General features: G+C 45.3%; 1 long non-coding RNA gene across 2 annotated transcripts in view; it reads right to left on the bottom strand.

Moving 5' to 3' along the window:
* LOC115079145 overlaps positions 1-23,430 on the bottom strand; it is a 76,935-nt gene that overhangs the window by 12,151 nt on the left and 41,354 nt on the right. Inside the window, exon 1 of one of the 2 annotated variants that reach the window (XR_003853203.1) lies at positions 8,447-8,478. The exons of the other annotated variant lie outside the window; for it this stretch is intronic. This is a non-coding gene — a long non-coding RNA (uncharacterized LOC115079145). Of the gene's footprint in view, positions 1-8,446; positions 8,479-23,430 lie in introns of those variants that run through there. 2 annotated transcript variants of the gene reach the window in all.

Raw genomic sequence — 23,430 nt, 5'->3', positions numbered from 1 at the left:
GGCGCCGGCACCATTTCTATCAATGCACCCGTGGACTGAGAGTGGAAGATCACACCGGGACCCTCCACTGGACCCCAGGTAATTTAAGACATTTGGGGGGGGGGGGGGGGGTTGGGAAGGGTGGGGGATTTATTTTAAAGGGTCGGAGTGGGTTTTAGGGTTGTTTTAGTGTGCCGGTTTTCCCGCCCTCCCCCTTCCCCCGATTTACGATTTTTGACGATAAATCGGGGGAATTCCTATTATATAGCGCCTCTAACGATTTTTGACGATTTAAAATATATCGGATGATATTTTAAATCATCAAAAAACGATTCACATCCCTAGTACTAAATAGTCTGGAGCTCAGTTAGTATAAGTGTATGCACAAAACCTGTTTTTATGTGTAAATGTCAGTACTAAATATCCCGGAGCTCAGTTAGTATGTGTATGCACATAACCTGTTTTTATGTGTAAATGTCAGTACTAAATATCCCGGAGCTCAGTTAGTATAAGTGTATGCACATAACCTGTTTTTATTTGTAAATATCAGTACTAAATATCCTGGAGCTCAGTTAGTATAAGTGTATGCACATAACCTGTTTTATGTGTAAATGTCAGTACTAAATATCCTGGAACTCAGTTAGTATAAGTGTATGCACATAACCTGTTTTTATGTGTAAATGTCAGTACTAAATATCCTGGAGCTCAGTTAGTATAAGTGTATGCACATAACCTGTTTTTATTTGTAAATGTCAGTACTAAATATCCTGGAGCTCAGTTAGTATAAGTGTATGCACATAATCTGTTTTTATGTGTAAATATTAGAGATGTGAATCGTGTCCTCGATCGTCTTAACGATCGATTTCGGCTGGGAGGGGGAGGGAATCGTACTGTTGCCGTTTGGGGGGGTAAAATATCGTGATATATCGTTAAAATCGTTAAAACCCGCTAAAACCCACCCCCGACCCTTTAAATTAAATCCCCCCCCCTCCCGAACCCCCCCCCAAATGACTTAAATTACCTGGTGGCCCAGCGGCGGTCCGGAACAGCAGCGGTCCGGAACGGGCTCCTGCTACTGAATGTTGTTGTCTTCGGCCGGCGCCATTTTCCAAAATGGCGCCGAAAAATGGCGGCGGCCATAGACCAACAGGATTCTACGGCAGGAGGTCCTTCCGGACCCCCGCTGGACTTTTGGCAAGTCTTGTAGGGGTCAGGAGGCCCCCCCCAAGCTGGCCAAAAGTTCCTGGAGGTCCAGCGGGGGTCAGGGAGCGATTTCCCGCCGCGAATCGTTTTCGTACGGAAAATGGCGCCGGCAGGAGATCGACTGCAGGAGGTCGTTCAGCGAGGGTTCCGGCGCCTCGCTGAACGACCTCCTGCAGTCGATCTCCTGCCGGCGCCATTTTCCGTACGAAAACGATTCGCGGCGGGAAATCACTCCCTGACCCCCGCTGGACCTCCAGGAACTTTTGGCCAGCTTGGGGGGGGCCTCCTGACCCCTACAAGACTTGCCAAAAGTCCAGCGGGGGTCCGGAAGGACCTCCTGCCGTAGAATCCTGTTGGTCTATGGCCGCCGCCATTTTTCGGCGCCATTTTGGAAAATGGCGCCGGCCGAAGACAACAACATTTAGTAGCAGGAGCCCGTTCCGGACCGCTGCCGTTCCGGACCCCCAGGTAATTTAAGTCATTTGGGGGTGGGGGATTGAAGGAGGTAGGATTTGGCAAGGAAATGTTTGTTATTTGGGGGGGGGGGGTTCGGGAGGGTGGGGGATTTAATTTAAAGGGTCGGGGGTGGGTTTTAGCGGGGTTTTAGTGTGCCGGCTCATGATTCTAACGATTTATAACGATAAATCGTTAGAATCTCTATTGTATTGTGTTCCATAACGGTTTAAGACGATATTAAAATTATCGGACGATAATTTTAATCGTCCTAAAACGATTCACATCCCTAGTAAATATCAGTACTAAATATCCTGGAGCTCAGTTATTATAAGTATATGCACATAACCTGTTTTTATGTGAGTACTTAATAGCCTGGAGCACAGTTAGTATAAGTGTATGCACATAACCTGTTTTTATGTGTAAATGTCAGTACTAAATATCCTGGAGCTCAGTCAGTATAAGTGTATGCACCAGTGGCGTAGCCAGAAATGAATTTTTGGCTGGGCCCAAGGTTAACATGGGTGGGCACTAAAAGTCTGAGCCATGGAATTCATATTCTTATTGATAAATACTTTCACACACACACACCTGACAATAGATTTCTAAATAATCTGCTACAGCTGTTATACTTTTAATATTTTAAACTAAATTACTTCAAGCAGCTACCAATGCTAAACCTAATATATAGTTATGAAAGCATTTCAATTATACTTAAAGAGATCTCAAGTGGCAGTATCTCATAACTTACAAAGAACCATATACTAGTCTACTATAAAGACAGATATCTCATCATACATCACAGTATTCTGTGAGATGTTTTAAAACCCTCTGGAATGTTGTACCAAAATATTTCTACTTGAAAAAAGCTCAGAAAGGCAATGTACTTTTAAGATGGAACTACGTTCAAACTAATTACAAATTCAATGATGAAGGAACCCTCTTTCCTTAAACTTATCAAACGCAGTAATTCATGACCATCATAATAGGCATCATTGTGTGGTAAAGTATACCTTTGTCACTCTGCCTTATGCTTAATCATAGGTCAGTCCATATGTTTAAGTGTTTTTGTTGCTTAATTCACCCCAGTGATATACTCCAAATTTCTAGCAATAATCTTGTTACATCAATTCAAGGTTACTTATGTTGAAAATTATGAATCAAACTTATCTGGATAATACGATGTTATTACTTCTTTATTTATTTTATTTATTTAACAGTTTTTTATACCGACCTTCATAGTAAAATTACCATATCAGATCGGTTTACAATTTAACAAAGGGAAAAACAAAGAGTAACAAATTCACGTAAACGAAAGATAACAATAAGTAGGAATAAGTCAAAAAGTTACAATCAACAAGGGGAGAGAACTTGGAAGCTTGCAACAAGCTGGAAGGAAGATAGGCCGGTAAAAGAAATTTTACCATAGAGTGTACAAGTTAAAAAACTTAAGGACGGTATTTTAACCTTAATGTCTCTGAGTCCATTTATTTTTTCTTTGAGAAATGGAGTGCCAGACCGAGTAGGAATGAAGGCCAACTATTGAATGTCTGGTTCAGGGAAGGCTTGTTGAAAGAGCCAAGTCTTAAGACCTTTTCTGAAAGTTAAAAGGCATGGCTCCAGTCTGAGGTTTGATGGGATACTGTTCCAAATCGATGGGCCTGCTATCGAAAAGGCTCTGTCTTTGGTCATAGCGAGGCGTGAGGCTTTAGTGGGGGGAACATTAAGAGTGCCTTTGTAAATGTCTCTAGTTGGTCTGATAGAAGAGTAGAGTTTGAGAGGTATTTCCAGGTCAAGTTGAAGTTGATGATGGATAGTTTTATGGATTAAGGTGATTGATTTGTATAGAATTCTGTAATTTACTGGTAACCAATGTAGGTTCCTGAGAATTGGTGAAATGTGATCGTAGCGGCTTGTACTGGTTAACAATCTTGCTGCCGCATTTTGAATCATCTGCAGAGGTTTGGTAGAAGATTTGGGAAGTCCTAGTAGAAGGGCGCTGCAGTAGTCTATTTTGGCGAACAGTAACGCTTGGAGGACTGTCCTGTAGTCGTGGAAGAATAAGAGAGGTTTAAGTCGTTTTAGGACCTGTAATCTGTAAAAGCAATCTTTCGTTGTTGTATTGACCATTTTCCTGAGGTTTAGTCGGTTGTCTAGAATCACCCCAAGATCTCTAACCTGCTTACATGTGATGTGAGCGTTGAATGGTGTTGGTTGGTGGATATTATTATCATTTGAAGAGATGAGGAGAAGCTCTGTCTTAGAAGCGTTAAGGACCAAGTTTAAGCTGTTGAGTAGATTAGTGATGGAAAGTAGGCAGTTATTCCAATGGGTGAGCGCTTTTGATATTGATTCTGTTATGGGGATTAGAATCTGTACGTCGTCTGCGTACAGATAATGAATTAGATTGAGATCTGTTAACATTTGGCAGAGGGGGCGGAGGTATATGTTGAAGAGGGTTGGGGATAAAGAAGATCCTTGTGGTACGCCAAGATTAGATTTTGTTAGGGGAGACTCTTTATTATTGATTTTGACTTTGTAAGTCCTATTACTGAGGAAGGACTTGAACCAGTTGTACACAGATCCCGAGATGCCAATATCTGCTAGGCGATCCAACAGGATGGTGTGATTGACGGTGTCGAAAGCCGCCGAAATGTCTAACAAAACTAGTAAAAAGGAATGTCCTTTATCTAACCCCATAATAATATGGTCTGTTAGTGAGATGAGGAGGGTTTCCGTGTTGCGTGATTTACGGAAACCATAATGCGAAGGGTGTAAGATCTTGTGGTCTTCCAGGTAGTCAGAAAGCTGTGTGTTTACCAGTTTCTTAACAACCATCTTCTTAACAACCATCGACTTTGAGCTTGATGCCACGCCAAGATACGCCATGCTGTAGAATATATTACGCCCTTGAAGAAGGACTCGATGCTAGTCCGAAACATTGTGCAATGTCGGGCATAGAACAGCAATATAGTGAATTCTCATATTGCTGACAATTTGAGGGCATCAAGCTCAAAGTCGATGGTGGTTAAGAAGAAGTAATAACATTGTATTATCCAGATAAGTTTGGTTCATAATTTTCAACAAAAGTAACCTTGAATTGATGTAACACAAGATTATTGCTAGAAATTTGGAGTATATCACTGGGGTGAATTAAGCAACAAAAACACTTAAAAATATGGACTGACCTATGATTAAGCATAAGGCAGAGTGACAAAGGTATACTTTACCACACAATGATGCCTATTATGATGGTCATGAATTACTGCGTTTGATAAGTTTAAGAAAATAGGAAAGAGGGTTCCTTCATCATTGAATTTGTACCAAAATATTTACCATAATTGAGCAAATGCCTTATTAATCTGTATCAATAAAACAGATATATCTTTGAAGATTTCTTTTCCTTTCCTATGGCTCAACTATTTAGTTTTAGTCTTCCTCTGATGCTGACATTTGCTGAATCGAGTCCAGGGGCTCCTGACATTCATCCCCATTTCTTTACAAAGGAAGAACAGAAAAAAAGACTGTTCTGGATAAAGAGATGTCTTGAAGGTGGTCACACCCTTTGGCTGACAGCTGGGATGTATCCTTAGCAGTGTGGAGAGGATAACTGGGTAGACAGGAGAAAAAGGCTATGCAGCCCCGTCATTTACTAAGCTATCATCATGTAAACATACACTCTGCATCCACAAATAAGATTGATACAATTGCCTACATGCTAGTAAAATACCTCACCTCAGGCACACACCCAGAACCGACCTTCACCAAAGAACAGAAGGACCACACATTATAAATATGGAGATAGAAACTGGAATGGAAAATAAAAAATAGCCGCTCTGCATGCAGTGCAAACCTGGAGAAATGGAAAGAGAAATATAGCACCTGACAGTCCCAGGATCTGCAATAATGCACACAAACTAAGCCGCACAAAGTTACACCTGCATTATGGAACATATAACAACCCTATCTATGAAAAGGCAACACTACAAATATTAAATCAGGTCCTAAACACTAATACACCTCCTATTAGGAAAACAGAACAAGCCAAGCTGCTATAGAGCCCCACACAGAAATAACTGTAAAACTATATTAATAAATGTTTCAAAACAGCTGATGAACAGAATAACATCCAACAAAACTCATAAAAATTATTAAACATTGTCCAAATATCAATAAAATATTTCAAAACAGCAGACACATCACATAATACTCAATAATTAAAATGGCAATCAAGAAAAATAAACTTAAAATGCCACTTTTACTTACCATCTCCAGCAACTCTCCTACTCCTTTCCCTTGAAAGCACATACCAGGAGCAGCAGCTCTGTCTCTCACACACACACCCCAGTCCACACACCCCAGTCACACACCCCAGTCACCCTCCCTGCCCAGTCTCTGTCTCACACACACCCCAGTCACCTCCCTGCCCAGTCTATGTCTCACACACAACCCAGTCACACCCCAGTCACACCCCCCAGTCACCCTCCCTGCCCAGTCTCTGTCTCACACACACCCCAGTCACACCCCACACACCCCCCAGTCACCCTCCCTGCCCAGTCTCTGTCTCACACACACACCCCAGTCACACCCCACACCCCCCCCAGTCACCCTCCCTGCCCAGTCTCTGTCTCACACACACCCCAGTCACCTCCCTGCCCAGTCTCTGTCTCACACACACCCCAGTCACACCCCACACACACCCCAGTCACCCTCCCTGCCCAGTCTCTGTCTCACACACACCCCAGTCACACCCCACACACACCCCAGTCACCTCCCTGCCCAGTCTCTGTCTCACACACACCCCAGTCACATCCCACACACACCCCACACACACCCCAGTCACCCTCCCTGCCCAGTCTCTGTCTCACACACACCCCACACACACCCCAGTCACCTCCCTGCCCAGGCTCTGTCTCTCACACACACCCCAGTCACCTCCCTGCCCTGCATTTCCAGCCCGCGGCTTGAACACTGCCACTCCTCCCACCCTGATGACCCCCTTCTTCCTGCCCCACCAGCCAATCAGAGGCTTCCTCCTTACACTGGCAGGAAGAAGGCTTCCGATTGGCCTGCGGGGGCAGGTAGAAGGGAGGAGGTTTCCCATTGGCCCACGGGGGCAGGAAGAAGGGAGGAGGTTTCCCATTGGCCCAGGAGGGCAGGAAGAAGATAGGAGGTTTCCCATTGGCCCACGAGGGCAGGAAGAATGTAAAGGGAAGTATTACTGGGGCTGTGGGACACCGGGAGCCGCAACACACCAGCTGATTTTATTTTTTTTTCTCCCTTGAGTGCCTGCTGATGCTGCCTGCTTTTATTGGCTGCAGTGTCTTGCAAAGAAATTTGGGTGGGCCTGAATGGAAAGTGGGTGGGCCACTGCCCACCCAGGCCCACCCGTAGCTACGCCACTGGTATGCACATAACCTGTTTTTATGTGTAAATGTCAGTACTAAATATCCTGGAGCTCAGTCAGTATAAGTGTATGCACATAACCTGTTTTTATGTGTAAATGTCAGTACTAAATATCCTGGAGCTCAGTTAGTATAAGTGACGGCACATAACCTGTTTTTATGTGTAAATATCAGTACTAAATATCCTGGAGCTCAGTTAGTATAAGTGACGGCACATAACCTGTTTTTATGTGTAAATGTCAGTACTAAATATCCTGGAGCTCAGTTAGTATAAGTGTATGCACATAACCTGTTTTTATGTGTAAATGTCAGTACTAAATATCCTGGAGCTCAGTTAGTATAAGTGTATGCACATAACCTGCTTAAGTGCCCTACATTTACAAAATCCTTCTCAAACTATCAGTGGGAGCTTGGCACCAGTAATGAGGGAGGTGTTCCAAGAGCACTAGGGTGAAAAGCTAATTCCCTTTTTGTTTCCACTGTTTTCAGTATGGGAATGTCCTGATTATTTATTGGCTCTGGATGCACTGCCGAAGCTTTCTGATTGGCTGCTTATTTGCTTTCCCTGTACCTGCTTATTAACTTTTATTGTACTTTTATAATTTCTCTGTTTTCATACATATTTCGTCCACACAACACTTCTCTAATGAATACCGGTCCCGTTCCTGCTCTCTGATTAATAAAACAGAAATCCTAGAGGACTCCAGGTGTAAGGAAGGAGGCTGCAGGTATTTGCTGGAGTAAGAGTCACGTCTGCTCCCCTCCCCAAACTTTCCCCACAGGAAACAGCTCTCACCCCCTCCACAGCAATCACAGAACCAGGCTGTCTTAGAGCAGGATCGGGTCTCCTCCCAGAACCTCCTGTTTAATGTACACGGTGATGGCACTGAACCCCAGGACTCCCCTAAAGCTGCATAATGTTGGGGGGAGGAGGATGAATTGGGGTTCATGGAAGCAGAATTGCCACATTCTGCCAATGTTGTGGTAAAATTCAGGTGAAGATTATTTCAGAGGCCAGCGATGGGGAGAGGGCTGAGAGATCAGTAAAGGCAATGAGGGTGAGGGGAAGGAGGGGAGATGGGGAGCAGGTATTGGTTTGTGAGTGGACGTTTTATTCTCATCTATGGAAAGAGGCAGAAAACCAGAGAGGAAGAATCTCAGCTGGGAATATTTGAGGGAATGGGGTCAATGGTTCATATCTGCAGTCATTTACTATTTCAGATGTGGATGTTCATTCTCATGACAAACTCTTACAATTAGTTAAACCAGGAAGTTGGTTTTACCGGCCACTTCTGCACAAATTGTCAACAAACAGGAGACAATAGAAACAGAGGTTAGAAAAAGGTATTTTCTGAGAAAGTTACACAAGTTTAAAATAATTAGCAGGATCTAAAGTTTAGGCTTACCTTCTTAAGCAGATCATTAATTAAATCCTAAGTGAAAGAAAGAGCAGTGAGATTAGGGAAGAAACTCTCCTGGGAAGTCACAGAATAGCAAAGTCACTTTTACAGCCCAAGATCATCATGAAAGTCAGGACTGATTATTGACTTTGACCCTTGCTTCATTGGACTATGCTCAGGACTGATTACCGGCCATGACTCTTGCTTCACTGTACCTTCTCTAGATTTGCTGCCTGCTCCGACTCCAGCTTGTTCCAGACCTCATCTCTGGAATCTCCTTGGATTTGGCCTTGTCAGGCTTCAGCCTTCTGCTGCCCAGGCATCACCTAACCTTCTTCCTGGCCTGTCCTTGCCGCCCCTGCCTAATATGTACCTGCCTTGGTCCCTCCAATACCTCTGCTGGTCCCTGGCTACCTGCTACTTCTTCCACTGGGAGTCGTCTGACGGAGGCCCACCTAAGACCACCAGGCCCCGGAAACCAAGGATTCAAACTGTGGGGAATAAGGGCTGGCATTGGCAAAGCTCCAGTTGGCCTCCAAATCCTGGCCTACTCCACCTCCCGACGGTGGGGACCCATGGGGCTTTCCCTATGGGTAGCGTCAACCCCACCTCGGGCCAAGGGTCCACCACCAGTGCAACAATGGCTTTCTCAGGCGGCACTATTACTGCAACAGTAATCACGATTTATGCAGAGTCAGTGATATGTTGTGCAGGATCTAGAGCACCTTCCGGGTCAAAGGAGCATAAGAGGGCATCTGTACATCAGTTCTTTTCTGCTGGTCAGTATCTCAGTTCATATTTAAAGCAGTTAAAGAATAGTGACACGTGGGCTTGATTCAGGTAGCAACTGAGAGCCTTGCACCAGATGTTCCAGATTTTTAAGGTCCCTGTGTATAGTCACTGCATGTCTGGCCCCATCTAACTAATGTCACTATTCATCTAAAGAAAGTTTCATGGTTAGCAGCTCGGGTTCTCCAATAGTGAAATTTCTCTCTGTTGAGTAAATTTTTTAGAGTAATAGAAGCAGGACATGAGTGTGCAGTGGTTGTTTTGCTGTAAGAGGACAGCCCTTACCCTGAGGGTAGAAGCATCCACCTGCAGTAGTAATGATTTGGAGGGATCAGGATGGTGCAGGTACAGTTCACAGGTGAACACTTCCTCGAGGAGTGGGAATGTCTGAATGCCACTGTTGATATCAGTCTTCATTTAAATGAGGAGGGTGAGAGATGCAGCTAGCTTAATGAATTGTCAGTAATAGTTCACAAATTCAAGGAAGCACTTTAGAGCTTTGAGACCCATGGGCTGGGCCATTCTGGGATGGCTTTAGTTTGCCCAGGTCAATACATTAGGGGTGTGCATCCGTTTTCCACATATTTGTGATCCGCAACTTATTTTGTCATATCTGTTAAATATGTGGGGAGGCAAAACACATCGTGACTCCCCATGTATTTAACATATTTCTGTTTTGTTCGGTGCACCCAGCGGCGCGCGTTTTTCTTCGCCCCCATTAGCTGCGAGCTACCTATGATTTGCACAAAATGGCGGCATCATGCCAACCTGTCTGACCCTTTCCTGTGAGTTGCAGTGACTCACAGGAAAGGGTCGGACAGGACGGCATGGATACCGGAACGCAGCGTATCCGCGCTGACATTTTCTGAGCTGCACTGAATGCAGCCAATCGCGCTGTCATTCAGTGCTCTCTGTGGATTTTACTGATGAGCCAGCAGTATATAAACAGCAGCACGAGGAGCCACACAGTTATTTCCAGCGATGCTATGGGGAGGTGGGCTGGGTGGAAGACGGAGGAGGCTGAACTAAGAGAGATAGGCTACTAGTAAAGGAAAAAAAAATATTCTTTGTTTTGCTGCAGTGCCAGGGTCAGCCACAGCTATTAGTCCTGTTTCTTTTAGCTGTTTAATATTTTGGTCATCTCTGACTGAGAAGAGAAGCTGTGCTAGGTCAGCTAGCACTGACCACCATTTAGGGTGTTGGGCTGGCTTGGAGAGAAATATTATTTTCAATTTCATCCATTTTTCTGGAGTGACAAAAATTCCTGCTTTTTTTAATTTCAATTACTTAGTCTCTCAGTGCGCTGGGCTTCACTGGGAAGTTGAACAGGCTGGGTCTGTGCAGTCAAGTGCCCGGGCAGTAGTCTGCCTCTTTTGTGCTTACAAGCAAGCAGCTTCTGTGTGCACGCCACACACATTAGTGCACAGCCAGGCACCGTGACAGTGGGCAGTGGGCATTTTAAACAGACTGAACCTAACTATTGGGTGGGACTGTGCAGTCAAGTGCCCAGGCAGTCTGCCTCTTTTGTGCTTACAAGCAAGCAGCTTCTGTATACATGCCGCACACATTAGTGCACAGCCAGGCACAGTTACAGTGGGCAGTGGGCATTTTAAACAGACTGAACCTTATTATTGAGTGGGTCTGTGCAGTCAAGTGCCCAGGCAGCCTGCCTTTTTTGTGCTTACAAGCAAACAGCTTCTGTGTACACGCCACACACATTGGTGCACAGCCAGGCACCGCAACAGTGGGCAGTGGGCAGTGGGCATTTTAAACAGACTGAACATTATTATTGTGGGACAGTGGGCATTATTACCACTCTGTGACATAAAATCCATAATGTCAGGGAAAGAGAGATGCAATCGACTTATTGGGACTGGCAGAGGAGGCACCCCAAAAGACACTAGTGCAACAACACCAGTACAGCTAAAAAGGCAACTGTCACAATCTAAACTCTTTGTAGGGGATGGCAGTTCCATAGCAAAAAAAATGAAATCTGACCATGATACATCGCCATCGCCACCACTTGTTTCTGGCCCTGTAGTTTTGGAGGAGAGGGAAGGGGAGGCAGAGTCATGCCCGACAAAATGTAGACACCCAAAAGCAGCAGGAGGACAGAAGTCTCGACTAACACTTAGCGTTCACAAGGTAGCACAGTCACTGTTAGCTTATGATTAAGATGAAGAATCTTCTTGTGTGGGTTTCTCATCAGAAACGGAAGAAGTAATAGCTGATGAATCTTCGGTAGAATCAGTTAGTCCTGTCTTAGCCTCCAGAAATGTGCAGCAGGGGAGAGATGACAGTGATATCGAGGAGGAGGAAGAGCAGTCAGTACAGGCACAGAGGTTGACTGATGCCCTCTCTGGCATTGCTTCTCAGGGTGCACCCAGTTCCTTAACTCCAGTGCCAGCATCCACCCCCAAGGTGTTAGAGAGGGGAGGATCACAAAAGACATCTCCAATCTGGAAACACTTTAAAGTGACGGAAGTCCCGCGTTATGCTCGGTGTAATTACTGTGCCAGGGATATTAGCAGAGGCAAGCAAATGGGACATCTATCAAATTTTGGCATGAATCATCATATGAAGAGGCAACACCCAACAAGATTACTGCCATCTGGGGAAGGTGACAGTTTCAGTTGGGGGACCCCTTCCAACCAGTGTGCAGTGGTAGGAAAGCAGCAGAGTCAGCCCACGCCCTCATACCCTTCTAGCAGTCAGGCAGGCAGGCCAGCAACCCACTGACATGTGGCAGAAGCGACAATCCACCATGGAGGACATCGGGTGGAGTGCTGTAACGCTATCCCGGGGTAGGAGGCAGGCAGCCTCAAAAGTTGTAACCAGGAGCATTGGGGAAATGATTGCCCTTGATGACCAGCCCTTGCAGCTAGTGCAGAATGTGGGTTTCAAGCGTTTTTTGAAGGTTGTACTTCCAAATTACAAAATCCCGTGCAGAACCACATTTAGTAGAAAGGTCATTCCCAGCCTGTACAAGCAGTGTCGCACTTGCTTGCAAGCACTGCTAGGTAAGGCAGATGGAAGAGTGCATTTCACCTGCGATATCTGGACCGCCATTAATGCTGCACACTCTTACCTCTCTCTGACAGCACATTGGTGGGACATGGCTGAGGCAGGGGCAGCCAGCAGCTGTATTACTGAAGAAGTATCAGGGTGGAGGTGGGCTTTACTGCACACCCACCTGACGGACCAGGCCCATACCGCAGTCAATATTCTAGCATGCATCAGGCAGATGCTGGAGGTCTGGAAACTACACCAGCGAGACAGGAAAACGCAGGCAGGGATCTTTGTTACAGACAATGGTGCAAACATGGTTAAGGCAATAACCGATGGGCGGTTTAAGAACATCCGATGTTTGCACACACTCTGCACCTGGTAGTGAGGTCAGCTCTGGGCTTGGAGTCCAATGACAAGGAGAATGAATACCTGCATAGGTTAATACAGAAGTCCAGGAACATAGCAGCACACATTTCCCCAGAAGTGTCAAGGCGGGGCAGGTTCTCCGACAAAAGCAGACTGAAGTCAATCCCACCTAGGGACCTTGTGTCCCTAGGTGGGATTGACCTCTGTCCTCGACTGCTGTGCCTGTTCATCCAGGCCTTGTGTTCCTACAAGTGTTTGACCTCGATTGCTGTGCCTGTTCATCCAGGCCTTGTGTCCCTAGGTGGGATTGACCTCTGTCCTCGACTGCTTTGCCTGTTCATCCAGGCCTTGTGTCCCTAGGTGGGATTGACCTCTGTCCTTGACTGCTTTGCCTGTTCATCCAGGCCTTGTGTCCCTAGGTGGGATTGACCTCTGTCCTCGACTGCTGTGCCTGTTCATCCAGGCCTTGTGTCCCTAGGTGGGATTGACCTCTGTCCTCGACTGCTGTGCCTGTCAGTCCGGGCCTTGTGTTCCTATAAGTGTTTGACTTCGACTTCTGTGCCTGTCAGTCCAGGCCTTGTGTTCCTACAAGTGTTTGACCTCGATTGCTGTGCCTGTTCATCCAGGCATTGTGTTCCTACAAGTATTTGACCTCGATTGCTGTGCCTGTTCATCCAGGCCTTGTGTCCCTAGGTGGGATTGACCTCTGTCCTCGACTGCTGTGCCTGTTCATCCAGGCCTTGTGTTCCTACAAGTGTTTGACCTCGATTGCTGTGCCTGTTCATCCAGGCCTTGTGTCCCTAGGTGGGATTGACCTCTGTCCTCGACTGCTTTGCCTGTTCTTCCAGGCCTTGTGTCCCTAGGTGGGATTGACCTCTGTCCTTGACTGCTTTGCCTGTCAGTCCGGGCCTTGTGTTCCTAAAAGTGTTTGACTTCAATTGTTGTGCCTGTTTATCCAGGCCTTGTGTCCCTAGGTGGGATTGACCTCTGTCCTCAACTGCTTTGCCTGTCAGTCCAGGCCTTGTGTTCGTACAGTGTCTTTACTCCCACAGTGGGCTCTACTCCTATTTCTAGTATAATAAAGTCTCATTATTACGGTGTCCTTCTCTGCTGAGACCACGCCTATCGTGGTGAGTCCCCACCGGGCTCCTCCCTGTGGGTGGAGTCAGCTCTCACTGCGATCCAGGGTTCACAACCATACCAGAACATAACATTATTATTGTTGTTTAGACCATTTTATTAGCCAGTCTAATATCTGTTAGCATTTTACGGTCTGTTTCCTCATCCTGGCCAGGCAGGTGGTAAAATATCCCTATTATCATACTCTTCCTTTTTATCCCTGGAATTTTTAACCATAAAGATTCCAGAGTGTAGTTTTTTCCTGCAAAACTTGAATCCTGCTTAACTCTATGCCATCCTTAAGATATAGTGCCACACCTCCACCAATTTTATCTACCTTGTTATGTCACTATAATTTCTACCCTGTTATCACAGTGTCCCATTTGTTATCCTCCTTTCACCAGGTTTCTGAGATGCCTATTACGTCTTCTTTAGTGCAATGCATTCTAATTTTCCAGTCTTATTTTTCATACTTCTGGCATTTGCATATTTGTATTTCTATTTTTATAAGTACCCCCAACCTGCTTATTATCAGATGATACAGGCAGTTTGAAGTCATTTTTATCTGTATGCTCTGTATTTAAATATATCTGGGTTTTTTTCATCTTTTGGGATATTCTAACTGACAGGTAGATTTTCAAAACGTGCGCGTGAAAAACGGGGGTTATGCGCGTGGCCGGGCCATGTGCGCATGCCGCGCGCATTTTCAAAGGGGCCCGGCCATGCGTGTAACTCCCATTACATGCAGAAGTGCTGGGCCGAAGGAAAGGGGCAGACAAGGGAGTAGGGCTGGAGGCAGCTAGTACAGCGGTCATTTGCCATTTTCCGCTGTATCGGGGGACTGCCGGTGCACGCAAGTTGCCACTGCTCCAACTGGAAGCGTGCACACTTCTTTTAAAATCTACCCCTTACTTGGTCTACCAGAATCCTTAGAAGATACCTCCCTCCAAACCATGTGCTGCTGTGCAACTGTTGGTTTTCCCCTATATTCTCGTTTAAAAGCTGTTCTTTTTCCTTTTTAAGGTTACTATAGTACTACACATTGCTATTAAGGTGCACCTAATACTTGTAGTAAAAAATGTGTAGTGTAAAAATTGTATTAGAGATTCAAGACAAATAGCCACTTTCCTATGAAATAGTATTTCCTTGCCTCAGTCCTGCAAAGTGTTTGCCTCGGTATTTGGATGTCTCAGTGCTGCAAAGTGTGTGGGTTTTATCCGATGACTGCATTCCTTTCCAAAAAACAATAATGGAGGGAAGAAAAAACTGGCAGACATTTATTTTATTTTATATGCTATGTATTCCTCTTATACCTGGAAAATAACTACCATATTTGCATGGCTATCTAATTACTTCTCTGTTATTCTTAAATTCTGAAAGCAGAAGCTTTTTCAATTTGAATTATTTGTAAAAAGTTCATGTTTCTAGACTTTATGGATCATTTCTTTAAATTGACAGCTTGATTTTTACCCTCTGTTCCCATGTTTTTTGTCTAGGGCACATTGACATGTATGACTTGTGCTGTGGGGCCTCAAACAGGCTGGGGAGATTTTTAAAAGAACCAATTACCAGTTTATTTATGCTGCCAAAAGGGAACTTTATGTACCTACACTTCTGGAATAAATACAGCATCTAAAAATCTGGAGGAATTCAGATCCAGTTAAGTTTGGAATTTTCTGCAATGTGACCCTTCCCACTCTCCCACACACAATGATGACAGTTTAAAACCTTCAGCTGGAACGTAGGACAGATAATCTGAAGAAGAGGACCTACCTATGTGATTCTGAACACTCATGTACAACATGTTTAGATAATTCTTATGGGTTAGCCCAACAAAAGTTTAACACAGTCTATAAAGAATCCAATTACCTCCAATGCATTTACTAGAATGCTTCACCGTTTGAAAAGGGTTTGATTTTTAAATTATGGGTATCCATTGACAACGGGGGGTGGGGTGGGGGGTGGAGGATGTCCCCTCAGAAATAATCCAAAGGTGCAGGTAGGAGAGGGATGATTCCTATTCCCCCGAAGTGGATCAGAAGTACAGGGGAGGGATCCCTCTCTGTATTGCCCCTGTGCAGGAAAAAGAGCAGCCTAGTGGTTAGATCAATGGGCTAAGAACCAAGCAAGCCAGGATTCAAACCCTGCTTCTCCCACTAACACTCCTTATGACTTTGGGCAAGTCGATATCTCTAATTACCTCAGATACCCATTTTTAAGCTCTTTGGGGCAGGGACATATCATGCCTGAATACTTTTCACCATCATCCAATAGTGCTATAAAAAGGGCAAGTATTATAAGCATTTTGCCCTCTAGGGCCTCCCCTCTCACCTCCTAGTTGCCGTGTGACTTGTCATGTAGTTTGGGGGGGGGGGGGTCTCAACCCCACAGCAGCAGCGCTAAAAGTAGAACAAAAAGCAGCGTGGAACCTGTGAGCCACTTGTTCCTTGCTCGCAGACCCTGCTGTGGCTCCATCCCCTCCTCCCACATTGGCTTACCATAGAAATTTGAGCAAGGGGGTGGGAGTTCACAACAGGGCCTGTAAAGGAGTGAAAGGCGGTTCACAAGCCCAGCGCAGAATGTTTTTTTTTTTTTTTTAATCTGATGCTCCCGTGGTGGGATTGGGCTGCCACCACTCTCCATGACAAGCAGTGCGGCAGCCAGGGGCAGGTCTGGATCGCGGCATGCAAGTGGTGGCAAGGCTCCAGAGTCTATCAAAATTTGACACTGAAGGCAGTTGTCTACATTATTTATTCCTAAATCCATGCTTGAACTTGAATGCAGCAAGCATACGTCTCCAAAATGGAAGATCGATATGGATGTATGCTATGCACGTGCAATGGTACTGTAAACTTTTCCCTGAGTCTTTGTGGGTAAATTCTAGGTAGCAAAGATCTGGATCTGGCAGAAATTACCAATCTTGAAAAACCACTAAGGACTTCTGGAGGATCAAGTTCTAGACTGATTTCTCTGGCCTCCCAGGACCATTTTCATCTCTTGTGCTAGGGGTCTTTACTTTGGTTCATTCAAAGATTCAGAGATATCTAGGTTGAGCCACACTGTCATTCCTGCTCCACATCCATGAGCCCTTTCCTCTGTGCTCCTTTGTCTTATTCTCAGAATTTGGAGGTTTATCTCCTTCTCTATCAAGGAAATATTGGGATATATTTTTAAAGAAAAAATCCCTCAATGTTGAATAAAACACAGAAACCATAAACTGATTGCAGGATTCTAGCTTTAGAGTATTATGGATTATTTATAAAATTCCATATCGTGGACACAAGGCTATACAAGGAGACTGTAAGGACTTTGAAGTCAACAGTAGAAAAGATAGGAAATCAATGGAGAAACTTCTAAAGTGGAGTAGATATATTCAAAACAACAGGATTGAAAAATGATTCTGACTGCATCATTCTGTATTAGCGGAGAGATAAAGAGAAGCCATGAGAGGAAAGATGAAATAATCGTTGTTCATGGCTTCTGGTTCATAGCTTTTTCCTTATAGCTTATAATTCATAAATCATGTTTTGAAGGATTTATGTGACTGTATAATAGCCCTTTAGAGTTTAGTTAATTCCTAGGAAAAATATTTAAGTCCTGTCTTAAGAGTCTGCTCCTGCTCGCCCTGCAGCTGTGTCCGGCTTGGATTTAGCTTATATATAAAACTCCAGCTGTTCCCCAGAGGGCTAGCAATGAATGCAAAAACATCGGTCCAGCTAAAGCACTAAAGTAAAGCTTTATGGCTCAGCACTAGGATCTATGTGGTTTTGAAAGCTCATATATAACTGCAGACTTGGACTTGCTCATAGGCAGTTGCCTCCAGTGCAATGTTTTGAAGGCAAAAATACTGGCATCAACCAGTTGACTGTGCAATTCAATGGAAAACAAATAGTTGTATTTACTTTCAGCAGTTGACGGCTGATGCAGAAGATCTGCCTGCTGATGGTCCAACATAGCAGGGATACACCTCTGGCAACTTCCAGCAATGAGAACAAGGAAAGGAGAAATGGCCCACTATGGCACAACATACAAATAGAGCATCAGGGCTCCTCAGAGGAGGATGGAGTCCTGCTGATTGCCAGTTGTGTTGCTCAATGGAACCTGCCTAAAACCAGAGGAAAACACATATTAGCCTGCGCAGCTGTGGGTGACAGACCCCAGGAACTGCTGAAAATGGGTTGTGAGAAAGACCAAAGAGAGAGTGTGAAATGCTCAGGATGTTGCATGGGGAAGGGGAGAAATGGATACTGAACAGGGGGCTTTGAGGAGGAGAGAGAAAACAGAGATGCTGAACAGTGGACTTTAACAGGGAGAGTAGGAGGAGGAGACACAGGGTTTCGAAGCAGGGGGCTTTGAGAAGGCTGTTGATCAGAAGGCTTTGGGGATGGGGAAGCAGAGATGCTGGACAGGGGGATTGAGGGGAAGAGAAAAAGAGATGCTCTGCAGGGGACTTTATTTATTTTATATACCAGCTTCTGATTGCAAGATTGTCAAGGCAGTTTACACCATCAACATAATTCATAGCTCAACAAATAAAATCAAAACATAAAAACCCATAAGTGGGCATATGTTTTCATCATCAAACCCACCACTACCCATTGATCTGCCTTCAACTCTCTAATGATAACCTCATACCACTTATACAGAATCCTCTCATCTTCCAAATCCCCCCATTACAGTGGGAATACTAGCCAGGTCTTTAATTTTTTTTTTAAGTTAAATATTTTATTTTATTTTTAAAAATCTTATATTTATGACTTTAATAGGAAGAGGGTGACTAATTGCCAGAGAGGACACTTGTACATTTAGGGGCGGATTTTAAATGCCCTGCACGCTGGCGCGCCTATTTTGCATAGGCCGCCGGCGCGCGCAGAGCCCTGGGACGCACTTAAGTCCCGGGGCTACGTAAAAGGGGCGGGGAGGGGGCGACACGCCCCGATACACCCCTCCCCGCCCCCGACACGGGGCGTTCCCGAAATGACGCGGCATTTCGGGGGCAGGCCCGGGGCATGGCGCCGGCCCGGGAAAGTGGTCGAGGCCTCCGGACCAGCCCCGGGTCGGGTGATGGCGCACCAGCAGCCCGCTGGCGCGCGCAGATTTACATCTGCTTTTAGCAGGCGTAAATCTGCCAACAAAGGTAAGGGGGGGGTTTAGTAGGGGAAGGGAGGGGAAGGTGGGGGGAGGGCGAAGGAAAGTTCCCTCCGAGGCCGCTCCGAAATCGGAGCGGCCTCGGAGGGAACAGGCAGCGCGCTGGGCTCGGCGCGCGCAGGTTGCACAAATGTGCACCCCCTTGTGCGCGCTGACCCCGGATTTTATAAGATATGCGCAGCTACGCGCATATCTTATAAAATCCAGCGTACTTTTGTTCGCGCCTGTTGTGCGAATAAAAGTACGCGATCACGCACATTTTTAAAATCTACCCCTTAGTGTCTCTAGAGACCAAAATTGTACATTCACCCCTGATACAACATATTTGCATATTTTTGTTGGCCCAATAAAAGGTATCACACTCTGTTAAGAATCCAGGGCTATTAGAGCAACTGTGTGTGATCCCCCTTGACTGCTTTCCTGGCGGGACATTCCTGGGTCTGGGACAGACCTGGCAGTGGCCCCACTACGTCAGACTCCAATGGTCCTCATGTTCTTGGTGCCTGGTGCCTCCACCTGGGAAAGAAGGTGTTAGTGGGTGGGATTTCCCTCCCTTCACCCAGGAAACAAAAGGAACTATGAACAAGACTGGCATTATGCACAAATATATACAGGTTATTGGAATATGCAAGTATATACATTTCTTCATGTCTATGTACATTGCTAATAGAATGTCAAACAGCACACATTTACTTGTGGTTAGTAGTCACAGGCAATACAACTACATACATTTCTAAAAGATAGCAAGAACATTTAATATTTGGCAATTTGGGGTTGTTGTTCCTCACAATATACCACCTTGTAGAATAGAAGGGACCTCTTGCATTCCCGCTTAATCAAGTATTTTTAATATTCTCCCTCTTTTATCCTAAATTTCACCCATGTGAAAAGATACAACTGGGCTGGTGGGCAGAGTTGACTTGGGGGATCTATTGTAACTTTCTGCTCCACTGAGAGGTCCGCTCTGCTGAAAGGTCCATGCAATGCTGGGCTCCACACTCTCCAGGGGGACCCGACTCTGCTTCCTGGGGTCAAGTTCATGCCTTCCTGGTGGACTTGACTCCACATCCCACTCTGTCACTGTGTTCCACGCCCTCCTAGGGGACCCAACTCCGCCTCCTGGACTGCTACTGGGATCCACACCCTCATGGGGGATCCAACTGCACCTAGGAGTGATGGACAGATCAAGTGGTCCCCTTCCTCCTGGGGACCACTTGATCTGCCCATCACTCCTGGGGGACCACTCCACCTCTGGATCTGCCACTGGGTTCCCCTTGCTCAAGGAGGACTGTTCAAACTCCAGATCTGTCACTGGGTCTCCTTGCTCAAGGGAGACCCAGTTTCACCTCATTTGGTAGGAGGGTTTTCCCTAGATTGGGTTTACAGCTCCACTAGGCTCACAACTAATCATTCAGTTATCACTGTTACCCAGCCTGGATAAGTCACCTTCTCTCAGCCAAAAAGCTAAAACCCAGGTAGGTCCATGGGATGAGAATGTATGCCACCCTTTCATCCTGCCTGGCTTCTTTTTCCTTGTCTGGGAACTGAGTACCCACATGTCTGTCTACTCTTAGTCAGGGTCAGAATCTGTTTGCTTCCTAGGACTGTTTTTCTCATACATCCCTTTCCCAGTCATAGTTCTATAATTTAGGAGTTTGAATCCTTTGATTTTTAGTGATATTTCACTGCAAATTACCAGCAGTAGTCGAAGAGGCTGTGAATGCAAATCCCCTATCTGAATCTCTGACTCATCTATTCAATGGTCATTTCAGCACCTTCACAGTAAGGGGTCTGGCAATCTTTTCAATCTCATTTTGGCTTTTCCTTGGCTGGCGACTCATGTTACATAGCTGCATTCTCCTCTTTTTTCTCTGCTACAGGTCACGTAAATGGTATCATGCTCTTTACTGCTCTCTCCCTTGGGAGAGGGGGATTCATGTGTAAGGATCTTTTTTTTTTTTTAGATCTGTGACATCTCTTCCTTGACATTATGTCATCAGGCTAATATGGTGCCACAGAGAAAGGTTGATGTAGAAAGCTAAGTGTTAAAACTGTGCACTGGAATTCAGCACACAGTTTTGTTAATGCACAAGCTCCTTTATATTTTAATTCCTGATGCAGTAAGCTAATGTTATGCTTTTGCATATGGAGTTAAAATATGTATTGTTGAGCCATGGACATGATTTTGTTCTTCTGCCAAAAATCATTTAGTCTGCTCCTTTACCTTGTGGTTAACGTTAAACAAAGTTTCTTTCACTTCCCCTGACAACAGCGTGGTCAGTAGTGTTTGAAAACTGGCTTTGCATTTTGGAGCTTTATGCAGTTTGTGAAAGAAAATAAAGAACTACCTCATTCTACTAGAGAACATCCAGGGTTTTTAGCTGCTTGACAGGGTCAGATGCACTGGACCTCCTGGGACTCCTCTACCTACTGGAAATGCCAGCACAGCACTAGAATCTTTACTCTGATCAGGAGTAAAGTTTCCAGCTCTAACAAAACCTGGTTGTTAGGTCAGCACACTTCCCTGCATAGGGGGGGGGGGGGGGGGGCAGTAATGTTTAATGCTCTCAATTGCATGGGATTTCTATATGAGGGCACTAAGCTGTACACACTGTTTTAAATGCACATTTTGTGAGTGTAAACCTCCTTCCTGCATGACTAGTAAGGTTTATGCACACAAAATGTATATTTTAGTGGATGTAAAACTGTGCGTTTTTGAACACACCTTATTACATTGGCCTTAGAAAGAGAAGGAAGATTGTTTTAAAACAGAAATTTCTGGGAGCTGTAATTCCAAGGATATTTAACCTGTAAGGCCAGTTCTGGCTAATTATGTAACTGAGGAAGAGACAGCAAAAAGAGCTTGACATCAAGACAGCAGCCAGAAAAACAGTGACCAATATACTACAGGGAGACGTTTCCTGAAATGGGATGTAACTCTAATCTGCAATATAACAAAAGACACACAACAACACAGAGTGAAAAATAAAGCAAAGTTTGTCTTTCCCTTGATTCTTTAACTCAGCTTGCAAATTTCAAAAATAAAACTCAGTTCAGAGTCAACAGTCTCAGTCCCAATCATGATAAAGTTCATCTGCTATAATGAACATGGTCAACTTTTGTTATTGAGGCACCTTTAGGTAGGACTTGTGGTACAGCCACAAACCTCTTCCTTCCACTTGGCTCTACATATTACATAAGAACATAGAAAATGCCATACTGGATCAGACCAGCCTGTCTCCGACAATGGCCAAGCCAAGTCACAAGTACCAGATAAAATCCAAAACAATAGGTTCAATCCTTCTTATTCCTAACCATGGATAAGCAGTGGTTTTCCCAAGTCTGCATGGACTTACAATGGTTTATGGACTTTACCTTCAGAAATGTTTAAATCCAACCACACTATCTGCTTTCGTCATTTGCAACAAATTTCACAATTTAATTATGAGCTGGGGAAAAATATTTTCTCCAATTGTTTTAAATGTGCTTCCTATTAGCTTCCTGGATTGTCCACTAGTCCTAGTTCAGTTGCCTGCTTTTCTGGGCTTGTCTCCATATGCAAACCCCTGTTGTAGTCATACTGCATTGTGAAACATACAAGAACCATATTTTTCTACAAGATAATAGAGATGTGCATTTGTTTAAAACAAAACTGCAAAACACAACAAATAAGGCAAATTTGTTTCATTTGGGGGTCCTGAGATGAACCTTATTCATTCATTTTGTTTTAAATTAATGATTCGAGCTTAGGCTCAAAGCTGGGGCCTTGCCTAGGGCATAGGCCAAGGGCCAAAGCAGGTGCTGCAGCCTAAGCCCAAGCACGACGCTGGGATCTTGGTGGAGGCATGGGCTGAGAACCCCAAAAATTAAACAAAAAAACCCTCTTACCTTATCCTTTGGGTGTCTGACGAAGACCGGGTCCCAATGCCAAGGTCTCGGCCCACATCCAGGCCCATTGCCGTGACCTAACTCAGAGGCTGGGTCCCGATGCCAGGGTCTCGGGCTGGATCCAGGTCCAATGCTGGAGCCTCGGCTAGGAGGCCAGGTTCCGATGCCTGGGTCTCAGTCCAGAGTCAGGCCCAGGCCTCAAAGCCCAGGCCTCAGAGCCTGTTCTTCGTCCTCTTGTTTCTTCGGCACTTGCAAGCCAAATGATGACATTTGGTGGGGTTGCACCAGAATTAATTAACTCCTGAGCATTCACCCCAATAGACAGTGCAATTTGCTGTACAGCAATGTGTATGGCATCAGGCCTGGGTGATGGCTTAGGCTCCAGTCATGGCTTTGTGCCTAGGTACGGGCGATGGCCTAGCTGAGGCCCCAGCCTCAGGACCTGGCCTCTGGGCTGGGTCATGGCGTCGGGTCACAGTGTTGGGCATGGGTCCAGGCTGAGGCCCGGCATCGGGACCCCGTCTCTGGGCCGGGTCACAGTATCAGGCCTAGGTCCAGGCCCCAGCCTGTGCTGAGGTCTTGGCTTCATGACCTGCTCTCCAGGTCATGTTGTGGGACCCAGCCTCTGGGTCTAGCTAAAGCCTTGGCCTTAAGTAGGCCAAGGTCGTGGT

Source organism: Rhinatrema bivittatum, chromosome 1 (genome assembly GCF_901001135.1).
Source record: "Rhinatrema bivittatum chromosome 1, aRhiBiv1.1, whole genome shotgun sequence".
NCBI classification, from domain to species: Eukaryota; Metazoa; Chordata; class Amphibia; order Gymnophiona; family Rhinatrematidae; genus Rhinatrema; species Rhinatrema bivittatum.
Note: the sequence above shows the minus strand (reverse complement) of the source record. Positions and strands in the feature narration are given on the sequence as shown.